Raw genomic sequence first — 14045 nt, 5'->3', positions numbered from 1 at the left:
GTCCCCGGAAACCGGGGACGTCTGGTCACCCTACTTTTACAGCCTGAAAAAAAGTCAACATAGCTTTACTTTTAATCCATTAATTTTACAATCGTACATCAGAATAATCTGAAATTACCTGAGAGACGCACTGCATAGGTGATATCTCCCCCAGACTTGGAATGAAGCTGTTAAATCCAGACGTTATGCCAGCTTCATCCAAGTCTGAGGGAGACCATCACCTATCTAGTGTGTCTCCCAGGTAATTTTAAAGCATTCTGATGTTGGAGTTTTAAAATTGAACAGCCTTGAAGTCTAATAAAATTGTATACTTTAAACTTTTTTCAGGCTGTTAAAGCATATTTTACTCGTTTTCAGCTACTCTAAAAGGAATCCTGACGTTATTATAGTTATACAGCTTCATTCCAAGTCTGGGGGAGTATCACCTATGCAGTGCGTCTGCTCGGTAATTTCAGATTATTCTGATGTACGATTGTAAAATCTAATGGATTAAAGTAAGCTATGTTGACCTTTTTTCAGGCTGTAAAAGTAGGGACCAGAAGTCCCGGTTTCCGGGGACAGTCCCCGATTGTGGCACCTGTCCCCCGGCTGGATCTGTCCCGAAACGTCCCCAGTTTCACTGTGACTGAAAGACCGAAATTGGCATGAAAGAAAAAGACAAAAACGTAGCCGATAATGCCCACACCCAACACACACAGGCTCCAGGCAGCGAGCCAGCGGTGCTCAGAGAGGTTTAAAGCGTAAGAACTTACGACTGCTAAAATCAGGTTATTTACATGGAGTCTGGTGGGTTTAGCGAACGCAATTTCGCGGACTTTTATGTTTTAAAAAGGATCTTAATCTTTAACAGAAAGGTCGACCTCCTTAGAATTTCCTTTCCATAAGTTGTCAGACACTAGAATATTAAATCGAGTCTGTTTAGACAGCTAAACAAAGCACTTTTATGAACGTAAATACAAGCTGGACAATATCCTATTAACTACTTGCAGCGATCTCGTTTAATACGCATCAATGTTCAAAGGAAATATGTCCTCAGTATTTTTGTTGTATCTGATTCTCAATGAGCTGTTGCCAAAAACAGCCTTGAGCATAAGCAAAAGCTGTCAGTAGTTCAGTAAACATTACAACATTATGAGTACAATATTGACGACTTCTATCTTGAAATATTAAGACTTTCTATCTTGAATATTAGGACTATAAGGACTTCATCTTGAAATATTAGGACTTCTATCTTGAAACTTTAGGACTTTCTATTTGAAATATTAAGACTTTCTATCTGAATTTAGGACTTTCTATCTTGAGGTGGTGGAGTGGAGTAGGAAGAGCAGCAGGTGGGTCTAGGAATCCGACCGGGGGGGGGCTCAGCCCCTAATAAGAACAGCTCTAGGTCTAGTGTCCCGTTTTGAGTTTACAAAAATCAAACATTACTTGTTTTTGGAGGTAAAAATAGCTTCTGAGCTGAAAATGTCCCGGATTTGTTTTAGCAATCTGGTCACTTATGTTGACTATCCTTCAGGCCACTCAAAGGATTCCTACTGTTAAGCCACGTTCTTCACAACTCTGGGCTAGACACTACATATCCAATGGGTCACTCAGGTAATTTAGGACCATTCGATGTAGGTTTTACGATTAAAGCCTTGAATGTCTAATTAATAGTATATTTGAAATCTTTTCGGCTGTAAGGCAATTTTTTACTCCTTTTCAGGCTACTCCTTTAATTTAAAATCACAATCCCATTGTCCAATATTACCTCAGTGACACACTTGATGTTTGGTCTCACCAAACTTGGAATGAAGCAGGCTTAACAGTACGATTTCACTTTATACTCTCCTGAAAAAGACTAAAATAGGGCTTTAACAGTCTGAAAAAAGACTTTAATCTGCTATACTGTACATTAATCCTTTAATTGTAAAGTCCTATATCACAATTGTCCTATATTACCAAAGTGACACAACGGAATGTGTCGTCTCACGCAGAGTTAAAATGAAGTGGCTTAAATGGAGGATTCCGTTTTAGAGTAGCCAAACGCCTAAATATGGCGTCAACAGATATAACGGATATGTGCTGTCTCACATGATTGGAATGAAGCAGGCTTACACGTAATTATTTTTAGAGACTCATGATAAGACTAAAAATATGCTTTAACAGCCTGGAAAAAAGACTTTAATATAGCTATACTTGCACATTTAAGCTTTAATTTAAAAACCTACATCAGAATTGTCCGTATAACTTGAGTAAAAGCCTGTACATATGTTGTCTACACCACGAATTGGAATGAAGCTGGCTTAACAGGGAAATTTAGAGTGACTGAAAAAGACTAAAAATAGGCTTTAACGCCACCAAAATATTTCAAATGCAGCTTTACTTGGACATTTTAGCCTTTAATTTTAAATCCTACATCAGAATGGTCCGATATTACCTGAGTGACACACTGGGATATGTGTTGTCTCACGCAGAATTGGAATAAGCTGACTTAACAGCAGGATTCCTTTTAGAGTAGCCAGACTTGGCTAAAAATGTGGTAATATGGTAAATATGGCTTCAAGTAACATTTTGAAATGATACTATAAATAAACATTGAATGAACTGAATTGAATTGAATCGACTTGAATTGAATTCTCTGAGGTGCACCTTTGTCATGTTAGGGCGCAAAAAGACTGGGTTGAGAGACGTTTGAGAGCCAACGGCTGAATCCAATTTCTCCACTACCCTTACCCTTTACCCCTTTCCCTAGCCTCTAGCCTTGGCCCTTGAACCAAGTTGGTAAGGGCTAGGGGTGAAAACAAACCCCTGTGAAATGGGACACACTCAGATATTGATCACAACTTTTTTGTCTTTGGTAATTGCGTGGTGTTGACAACAGTGTCTATGATTTATATGTTATATTTTATAGTTATTTTATGTTCACTTGAGGCAGATGTTAATATCTGTGTAGTCGGCCTACACTAAGGTCTGTTTGCAATACTATGTGTATACACACATGGTGTGTAATCTGTTTTTGAATGTATTGATGTTCAGAAAAAACATTTTGTTACAAAAATACTGTCTTTATTGCCCACTAAATATAAATAAACAGGCAAAAAATTACACAAAATAACAAACCATTATCAACTAACATAACTACAGTCACAACACTACAAAGGCACTCAAATGTGTAAAACTAAAAAGTCTTCCAGGATCCACCTTGCGTCTCCCCACAGACTGTGTTATTGCTCTGAATATTAACGGTCATGGTCTCCCCTAGGATCCGCGCCCGGTTTCTTCATGCCTTCCAGCGTAAAGCCCCGAACGTCACCCTCCCTCTCCCCCTCCCCTTAGCAAAAGAGGCAACATGGCGGCGTCCAGTACCGCGGAGCATCTCCAGAGATATCGACGCCGTAAAGATACCCAAACCGAGGTGCCATCCCCCGAGTCGAGATTTGAGTGACAGTAATCAATCACTCCAATCCCGTCGAACTAACCGCTTCTCGCCTTTGAACGTGGGCTAGGGACCGCAGGCCGGACGGCGGCCTCATCCTCAACAGCTTCACGGCTTGCCGAGGGATCGTGGACCCCTTCGAGACAAACGCCCTCATTGCGGTCTGGGGCAACGAGAGGTGACGGAGGCGAGGATGCAGCAGCTGGAGGTCGCAGGCACCGTCTTCTCCGGTAAGGCCCCCGGCCCTGCCATGTACGAGGGGTGTCCAAGCCCTGTCGGAGCTGGGATATGAGAGGACCCCCGTCCAGTGGGGAGAGGATGAAGGTAAATAATACGGTTATAATGAGGACACATAGGTTACATGTCCGTCCTCCATCACCAAGAGCTCTGCAGCTGTTTTGAGACCGAGCTGATCTGGGGCTTAATGTTCCACATGTAGGGCAAGGAGGAAATCAGTCACAGGTTGTTGACCTGGCTCCAGCTAGAACTGGAATGGAAATTAGCACCAGCCATCATCTAAATGACTGGAAAATATGCAAATGGTGCTAAATGTCACTCACTAGCCCCCCCCAAAAAAGTGCGCTTTCCAACCCTGGCTAGAACACACTTACAGGCTACCATTGGGTAGAATCAAGTAACCCACGTGATAGTGGAGATATTTCTTATGTATGATCTTGTTGACATCTGAATCTCATCTATGAAGTCTCCCCTACCAATACAATACAGTGGCTTGAGAAGTTCACACACCATGCTTTTTGATTTAAGGAAGTTGATTAAAAATAGAAATAAAAGAAGATTTTAGGAAAATCCAAACTTTAAGGACGCCAATTTTTTGTGAATGAAAACGTATTGGAAATAAATAAATGTTCTTTCTTAAAATATGGGGGCATAAATATACACACTCTATGTTAATTCCCATTGAGGCAGGCACATTTAATCTCTTTGTGTAGTTTAATATGTCCTATGTAGCCTATATGATGGTTTATCATGAGTATGCTGTGTTGAATTGTTCACCAGGCAAATTCCAACAGTGTTTGTTGTAATGCAGTACCATAATTCAATTCAGAGTCTTAGTATTAGTTAAAACATGTCTATGTGGAATTTTCTCAAAGTCAGTTGTTTCTGAGCTCTTCCTTTTTATGATTTGTTAATATTGATATTGTTAAACACATCATAGATCTTGATGCAGCTTCCACCTTGCATTTGTTTCCAATCAGTGCAGAAAATCAGAGCAGAGGGGCGATAGTGGAGAAACTCAAAAATCATGCTATTTTTAACCAAATAACACCTTCATCATATTGCGACGATATTGTAGGGTTGACGTCTGGTGCATTCACTAAATATTACACGGAGAGTTTTAATAAATATCAGTAAAGTGAATATAATGCTAAGGGGTAAGGCAAAATAATAGAACGCTAGGACAGTCTGGTAAGTTCAGAAAAGTAATCACATACTGTAATGCAGCCTTTAAAACCAGGGAAGACATTTGGTTCCTATTACGATATCCAAAATCTAAGAAATATCTAGTCTCACATATTGATATAATTGATAAATTGCCCAGCCCTACAGATTATACAAGACAGATTCTAGCATTGTCAACATTTCTAGTTTCACAGTAAAGCTCTCCACTGCCTTTACATTAATGTGTAGGCTATTACGTGCACTTACAGGAAGTGCTGAATAAGAGCAGCTGATTTCTACTAGTTACAGTAGTATTAAGTCTTAACTGTGGATCGATGACCAGCCCATACACATTGCTTAATAAGGTCAGTCTCGGGGCCGATGCCTATACCTATGCACGGGATAGACCCGACCGATAAAGGATTTGGTGACCGATCAAATATTGGTGATTTAAAAATCTGATATTCCTATAAATCGGCCGACAAACAGATTTTCCCTAACATTAGTTAATTGTAGTAATTTATGAGTTTCACTAAGATATCGAAATAATTAACTGTCACAACAGAACAGAGGAACATCACAACATATTAAGTTAACACAAACTTAAGATATAAAACTTAAAGTCCTTTGAACAAAAACAATAACAAAAAAATAATCAGTTGCCAACAGGGAGTTGTAGAGCGTCCTCTGGTGGACAAACTATGCAACGCCAACGCTCCTAAGATGGATGACCATCCGTTTTTATTTTAGTTTTTAAATATTCATTCATCAGAATAATTATTTGGCATTATAAATGATTCGATTTTTTTTTTTTTTTTTTTTTTTTTTTTTTTTATCTTATCGCCATTACAAATGCGATACCGATAGGTCGGAAACGTCTAATATTGGCCCTCCGATATATCATTGGCTCTACGTGAGATCGAACGATGCATCCCGACTGAAAACATATTGCAGTCCACAGCCAGACAAAAGTAATGACTGTCAAAATGAAAGCTCCTACAACTGCTGTAGGTGGCCAGCTAACGTTATATTGAATGTGAGGAGATATCGCAAAGATCGTCCCATATGGCTGAGAAAATCTCCCTGGACTCTTCCATGTGTTGAGGGGGAGTCTTGCCTCCTATAGGATAGAGGGTCCCAGATGTCGGAAATAAAAAATATAAACATCATGTTCCCTTGTCAATACCATGCTCCTATTAGACCACTCTTACAAGACCAGGCCCTATTATATTCGGGGTTTGTTGCTGTCATTTTAGGTGGTAGATGCACACTGGAGCCAAGAATGTGAAATGCGGAAAAAAGCACCCAAAACAGCGAAAACATAAAGACGTTTAGAGCTCTAATGATTTTAGTTGGACTTTTGCATTAAGTTTTGTCTTTAAGTTTTCTGATTGTAATCTATCATCTGCTCTATCTTTTACCAACATTTTGACACGACTGGTGATTCTGATGTTCCACAATGATGTCAAATTTGAAATTTAATTTTAATTTTAAAAAATTACTTTTTTTTTTTAACCCCCGCCAAATGCGCACCTAAGTCTTCCACAAACCTACGGAAAACACTGACACAATAATATTGACTTATGTTTTTTTATGATGCCTGAGATTTGTCTTTTAATTGTTGGAGTTGTGTTGCAGGACAAATACCAGCCTACGACAATACAGTGTTATTCTTATCATTAGCGGTGTGCAACAAAAAAAGATTCACATCATGAATCAAGCTGTACAATTTTAAAATCGATCTAAAAATTCCAAAAATCTATTTCAAAGGTTATTTTTGTCATTTAATTTTTTTTTCATTTTGTAATGGCGTTTATACTATCACATGGAAAAGTAACTACATTTCATACGTGAAGATTTTTGAGAATGATTTTGAATCAAATCGTGAGCCTAACAAATCGATGTTTTACCGAATCGTGTACTTACTTAACATACCTTGTTATTTTATGTCTCCTCTGTGAGTCACTGTACTGGAGGGCGGCCCCAACAAAGTTGACAGTAGCAGGAACCGTGTCTGAGTATACTTCATTTATTCTCCCGCCACATAAGACGCTGCGGCCTGCTACAGCCGGTGAAGGAGCACGGCATGGCAAACGGAAGAGAGGCACACTATAGAGCAGCGGGAGAGGTGTTTGGTCGGGCGGCTGGGACTCACCAGAGTTGTGCCCGTGCTGATCAACAGCAGCGGGCTGTATCAGGAGAGGAGTCTGATGGCGCACCCTGGAAGACTTCTCCCAGGAGGACTGGTGCAACAGGTGGCTGGACTCAGCTTCAGGAGGGAGTACATGGAGAATGGTGAGTGTCTTTGCAAGGAGTGGAAAGATTGAATAAGAAACGGAAATAATGTAACTAATAACGTGTGTTTGTCTTCTCTCAGAGAAACCAGGTGCCTAAAAACCGAGAGTCTACAGATTCAAATAGAGCTGACAGACAAATTCCAGTAAGTGAAATAGAACAAGGGTTGAATTCTTTCTTTGTAAATTGATAAGTGATTATAAAGCCTTGTGTTGTAAGTTGTGAATTTGCTAATCTTTACAAATAGCTTTGGAAAGATTAGACTTAAGTAATTCTCAAACCAGTGGTCCATGTGCTGTGCTGTGCTGTCTGTCAGAAGTCTTTTTGATACTTCCACAGGGGGCTAGGGGAAGTAATCAAAAAAACACACACAGTTGGGGGTTTAGCAGAGAATTCCGGTTGATTGTGCCCTGTTATTTTTTTTTAAGTGTAGTACTGTCTGGGCGGCTGTGGTCAGTGGTAGAGCGGTTGCGTGCCAATCGGAAGGTTGTGCGTCGAGCCCGCCCTGAAGTTGGTTTTCCAATTGTCGAAGTGTCTGGGCAAGACACTGACCCCGATTTGCCCGATTTGCGCATCGGAGTGTGTATGTGTGTGAAGTTTATCTGATGAGCAGGTGGCACCTTGTATGCAGCCCGCCACAGTGTAGAATGTGTGTGAATGGTGAAGTTCCCTGTAGAGTAAAGCGCTTTGACAGTTGTTAGACGGAAAAGCGCTATATAAATACAGCACTTTACATTACATTAGCGAGACAATGAAACCAATCGGTGCTGCCTACACCGAGTTATCCTCCGCTAGAGTTAGCACCCAAACCAGGACTATAGGCTTAAACAGGGAAGTTTTAACAATTACCAGTGCCTATCCATGTGCAGTTTACCTCCAAGTGAACACGTGAATCTGACTGCAGTAGATGTGACGAAAGGCAAAAAATTATGTTAAAACATGTTTTAAAATAGCACTGGTTAAGCTGAGGGTGCAAAATCTGCAGGAGGATAACGCGGTGTAGACTGCACTAATAGTGCTCATTTATTTGTTACTGACAGTTATACACATTTAAAAAAAAAAAAAAGCCCCTATATATGAACCCAAGGAAACACAAAGGCCCTTTGAAATTCCTCTTTTTTACATTAGCTATGACTTCTGTGGGGATATTGAGTGCATAAATAGACTGTTATAAAGACTCACTGTAAGTGGAAGCCCAAAATATTCCATTGTGCCATTCTGAATCTTGGAGCCAGAGTCTGCGTCAGTAGTGATCGGGCGGTGGAGCCGCGGGTCAAAGTCCTGTCCCATACACCGGCTCGCCAATCGCATGTCAATCATCTCTCAATCATGATGTTTCACTACTGTTACGTCCCCATAGTGCTAAACATAGAACCAAAAGTATTGGTATGAAAGGATATTTATTTAAATAAGGCAAAACAGAACAGAGCTACAAACTGAAAAAAGGGCTGAGGTTGCTATGGAAACCAAAAACGAAAATAACAAAAAAGAGACGCCTTAAAAGAAAGACAGTTACTACAACTATATACGATAAGCAAACTCTTCTCTCCTCTAAATAATTTGTATACAACAATACTCCCAGCACCCTTGGATACAACACAAACCTGTTACATGCACACACCAATCAGCTCCTCTCAGGAAATGGGCGGACCTCCGGTATCTATCCATCCAAACACGGAGGGCACAGCGGCTTTGCGTCTCCACATCACTCAAATTAAACAGACATGTGGGTGCCGACGGCAGGCGAAACACTAGCCAATAAAAAACAAAATTATTCTTAGACAAAAACCTTAAGAATACCTAAGATGACAGACACCGTCATGGAAATAGATTTTTGATCTGTACTTCAATCTTTTTAGTTTCCCCATCACTTGCAAAAGGGGGCGAGGCTTGTAACCTCTACTGCAGCCAGCCACCATGTGCCAATCCAGAGTGTTAGTTCACTTACACATTCCATGCATGAACCTGATGAAAAAAGGAAAGGTAAAAGACGTATTTTAAGCACAGTAGCTCCCATAGCCATGCAACAAGGTGGTATTATTTGTCTGAGTCACTGCTGTTTAGCACTTTATAAAATGGAAAAATGTTTTCATACTAGATCATATATATGTATCTGGGTCTCTGCAGAAAAAGGGACATGCATGCAGACTGTGACGCGTATCCTTGAGTCGGTGCACTGCAATGGGAGCCTTCCAACATGGACGAGTTCTCCGGCTGCACCTCCACAAAACTGGCCATCTTTGGCGTGGCGCTACAACCGCGCTGGCGAGAGGACGTGCGCTACACTACGCCGAAATCAGCTCGCAGGTGCCGTGGGCAAAGAGGCTCCGCGAGTACATTCAACCCCGAGAAGCCAGAGGCCGCATCATCATGACAAAGTTCAGAAGATGACTGGAAGAACTTACTACAAGTTTTTGGACATTACCATCGTGAGGCGCGCTGCCTGGAGCTGCCATGGGGTGGACGGATCCCTGTGTCCCAGTCCAGGGCAGCCGCGGCAGGCAAGGGCACTTACCACTACCTCCTCCCTGGGACATCCCAAGGCGTACGGACCTACGCTATTGCTACGAGGCAGTGTCCTCTTTCACAACACGGCTCAGGTCTTTTCCAGGGGGATGGTGAGACCATCATCCCCTCCCTCAGTGCTCAGAGAACGGGGAACAGAGCCGGCTGATGGAGAGGGGGCAGGAGATGTACAGACTGGGGCTAAAGTCACGTACTGCTACCTAGCATAGCGGTAGGCAGGACCATACAGCAGGGTCTCTTCCAGCACTTTCGGGCTACGGCAAACACCACGTCCCACGGGTACCCTCGCCATCACGCGTTTCCTGCAGGAGAACTGCCATGGGCGACGTCACACTGTCAGAATGGGGGGGAGGTGAGGACTCATCTCAACGATTTGCTATTTAAATAAAATACATTGAGGTGGAGTGGACTTCCTCTCAGCAGGCTCCCTTTGGACGTGCCTCGAAACTGCTGAGTTATTCCTTGAAATACAAACAAAAAGAAGCTGTCGTAACTACACTCACAGCGTTTCAGATTGTATCGACTAAAGATATAATTAACAAGTCCTTACAGCCTGCAGGCAACATGAAAGGTGACCAATTCTGTCTGTTAGAAAGCATGGATGTGTGCAAGAGTCTGGATATTTTTGCATCCTTTTCAGCTCTATTGAACTGATTTTATTTTTTGTTTTTTATTTGACTCTAAGTTTAAAAGATTGACGGTGCACAATGGTAACTGTATTGTGTAAAAAATGGGAGCATAGCTTAAGTATCACAGAGCTGCAATCCAAGAAGTTACTTATTATTATTTTAGGGAAGTGCACTATAAAGGTTTCTGCTGCTTGTTTAGTGTAGATATAATTGCCTCATCTGGAACTGGGTTGGCAAGAGACTACTGCAGGTATGCATCTGTCTACCTCAGTAGGATGTAGCGAACAAGGCAGCAAGGGACCAGAGCGTGTATTTATTTAAACTGCCTTTGCTGTGCGTTGTGTCTGGACCTCGAATTAGAAAGCATCAAAGAGAGAACGGATAGTCATGCTGATGTTCGGAAAGTGTAACTCTGCTGCAGCTAGGGGCTTTCCATGCAAATTAGGGAGAAAAAGCAACGGATTCGGTATTGACCAATGTGATTAGGGGTAGGGGGAAAAAATTGATACGCTAGAGTATGCGATGTTTTCCATGAGCAATACTGTAGTAATACACAGGCGCCAAGTATCATTAGTTTGGCTGCTGACAACCAGTTTTGCAGCCAAAATTGAGTGATATGAACAAACCGGCAATGGGTTTTTTGTATAAAACAGTTGACAAAGTTTCCTTTCGGGGACATAATTTTAAATTGGGAAAAATCGAAGTTAAAAAAAAGTTATAAACCACAATATATTATTGCAGTATGTTTAAAATCACAATAGTATTTTACGTGGCATAAGTATAGTGATGAAATCGTATGGGAGGCGTCTGCTGATCCCAACCTTAATGGGATACTAGTTTATTCCAGCAGTGGAAACACTCGGTGCCCAAGCCCAACTGGGGTTGGGCGTGGCTTCCATCCATTTCAATCAGCACCAATGAGTGCACATATCTTATCAAAACCATGTAGCACCAGCTCTGCAGCAGGTAAGCAATACAGCATGTATTAACATTGATGTAATCCTACAGACACTGCTTACCATGGCTGAATCCGAAAGGAGTAGGTTCTGTAGTGTGTTTGCAACATTACAATCTTGTTATCCGTTTCAGTCTTCTTGATGATGTTTTTTGGATGGTGTTTATAGCTCTAAGCACATTCAGTTGGGGACTGGGTAGCGAGCATGATTTTTCCCAACTCTCGAAATGTGATTACATTTCAGATATCAAATTAGTTAGGGACATTTCAGTTACAGTACCAGTTTTTGCTTTGATATAAAAACGATTCACAGAGATCTTCTGCTGTAATTGTAAGAGCATAAAGTAACCCTCAAACTATTCTTTTAATTGCACCAGGTAAATTGACCCCAAAAGGGGGCTAATTCAACCACATGCATGGTGGAAAGGCATAACATTAATGGACGGATTTGGGATTTTGTTCAGCAATTGATCACTCACAAACATGATCCAATGAATGGGGTCAATGACTATTTAAACCCAGCCCTGTTCAAATGCTTGAACTGGTTTTGGGGTGTTTAAGGTTTGGCTCTGCACAAGCTTGCATCTGTTCCACCAACATTAAATGTTGTCTTTGTAAGATATTCAAAATGCTGTGGATCACCAGATTGTACATTTACCTGTGTGTGTTTGTTGTGCCAGGTCACCGAATGACAAATCCCGATATCACACAGGAGTGTGTAGAAGTATACACTAAGCCTATATTGGTAAGTATGTATTGCATGCCCGTACTTTGGAGCATCTCTACTGCCAGCTGTGGGGTTGTGGGAATCAGTAGAGCACAGACAGACGCTGTGGTGAGGATTACCAGCACTCCCCACATACTGGTAATTCAAGGCAACTATTCTTAAGATAAAACACAATCATGCTTATGGGTAGGTTGGGCATCGCTTTGATGTTTAACAATTTTGATCCCAATTGATCCCTTCAATTTGGTGTGTATTGATCCTCAACGGCGTGATTCAATGGTGGTTTACAATCTTCCAGGCTTTTATTCAGCATAACATAAAGCCCAACAATTTAGGCGCCGTACTATGCTCTGGCTGCCACAAGGGCATGTGGAAGTACAGGTGGTCGCCCATGGAAACCTGTGCACGTAAATTGGAAACTGATGATTTGATTCAAAACCAGATTTTCAAACGATTCCAAGTTCAAAGCGGTTCTCCGATGCCCCAGTCCTTACCAATGAGTGTTGACAAAGAGTATAGAGTAATAGTATAGAAGGAGTATAATATAACGTTGCGTTGCGTTCAGTCCAAGATGGCGAGCTTCAACGGTCCATTGCAACTGACAGCAAACAACACAACCCATGTTCAAGCTGCAGCTCCACCATCTTGACTGAACACACAACAAGTATATTGAGTTTCACCTCTTGTTATTCTATATTCGTTGGTGTTTATCTACAACTAAGATGCAGGGTTAACTCCTCCTTGACTAATAATTAAATTCTTTCTGAACATGAATCTGAGGTTATGTGCAATGTGCAGGCAAAAGGACGTGTAGAGAAGAGTCAAACCGTGGACAAGTCATATTGAATCTATGTATATGAAATCTACCTTATTATCTATAATATATATATATTTAAAAAAAAAAAAAAAATGTTTTTGAGCATTTCAGCTTTTGCATCTTACCATGTTCTTGAGGGGTACAGTATATCAAGATAAAATATGATATTTTATTTTATTGGTTGACACCATGTCTTGTATGTTGTTGTTTTGACGTCACCGTCTGGTGATTTTACATGTTGGAAAAAACCAATAATGGGGCACTCACTGTCATTTGCCACACAGTGAAACCAGGCTTGTGTGTGTTTGTTGAGCTCACATGTGCCCTTTAGAATCGGCTTTATTACACATGAATCATGTCCTCCACATCGATCTATTTAGAATTTTAATTCAATTTTCTTTGAATATGGATAGATGCAAGACAGATTGTGCAACAAATCTCCAATGGACAGGCATTCAAACGTAATTGCTAGTTTGCCAATGCCGTCAGTTGTGCTTTTAGGAAAATCTGCTTATTTACACAGAATATGCCGTCTTCAGTAATCTAAACTAAAATGTGTACATTGGACTAAAAGCTGTAGTTGCAGAGACCAACGTCCTGGTTATCCAAGTGACAGACTGGAGCCTCCAATGTTAAAATAAAAAAAATAAACTATGCCTCGACAGGATGTAACTCTTTGTAGAATAATAAATTATGAATGGGTGGACCATTATATTGTGTGATTTGAGTGGATGTAGTTTGCATAGCTGATGAGTTGTGCTGGACCGGAAGATGTATTCAGCCATGTGGCCAGGAGATGGCCATAGATGCTTTGCTAAAACGCCCCACCTGGTCGAGTGGAAATTCATTTCTTGTCACTGTGACCTGATCTTTGGCTTTAAAAGGCATAATATAAAATCAATTTAAAAAGAAAGAGACCAGGGTGACAGATGGGAGGGCTGGACCATAATTCAAAGGTGCCACTGAGCTTTTAGGAAATAGCCTTTGGAACTGGATCTTTTAGACGTCAACAAACACTAACAGACATCAAAACAAAGAGAGAGACCATTTTATATATCCCTTTTTTTATGAATCAAACTGTCTGGCCAGGCAGTTAGTTAATAATTAAGTGCATGTGCCATTCTGTTTTATTATACTTGTAGGTGCTGATATTTCTGACTCAATTACATTAATTGCACATGCATACTGTAAATAAGCATTACATTACACCTTGTTGTTGTATATGTGATAGGCCTGTTTGCTCTAGGTCACAATAATGTGTTTTATTTCGCCAAATG

At 40.9% G+C, this 14045-nt stretch overlaps 1 pseudogene; it reads left to right on the top strand.

Annotated features, from left to right (window-relative positions):
* The first annotated feature begins 3331 nt into the window (after nucleotides 1–3331).
* On the top strand, nucleotides 3332–10167 carry LOC116700821 (myb/SANT-like DNA-binding domain-containing protein 2; annotated as a pseudogene).
* The last annotated feature ends 3878 nt before the right edge of the window (nucleotides 10168–14045 follow it).

Source organism: Etheostoma spectabile, chromosome 13 (assembly GCF_008692095.1).
Source record: "Etheostoma spectabile isolate EspeVRDwgs_2016 chromosome 13, UIUC_Espe_1.0, whole genome shotgun sequence".
Classification (NCBI taxonomy): Eukaryota; Metazoa; Chordata; class Actinopteri; order Perciformes; family Percidae; genus Etheostoma; species Etheostoma spectabile.
The sequence above is the reverse complement of the archived record's forward strand: the minus strand, read 5'-3'. Positions and strand labels throughout refer to the sequence as shown.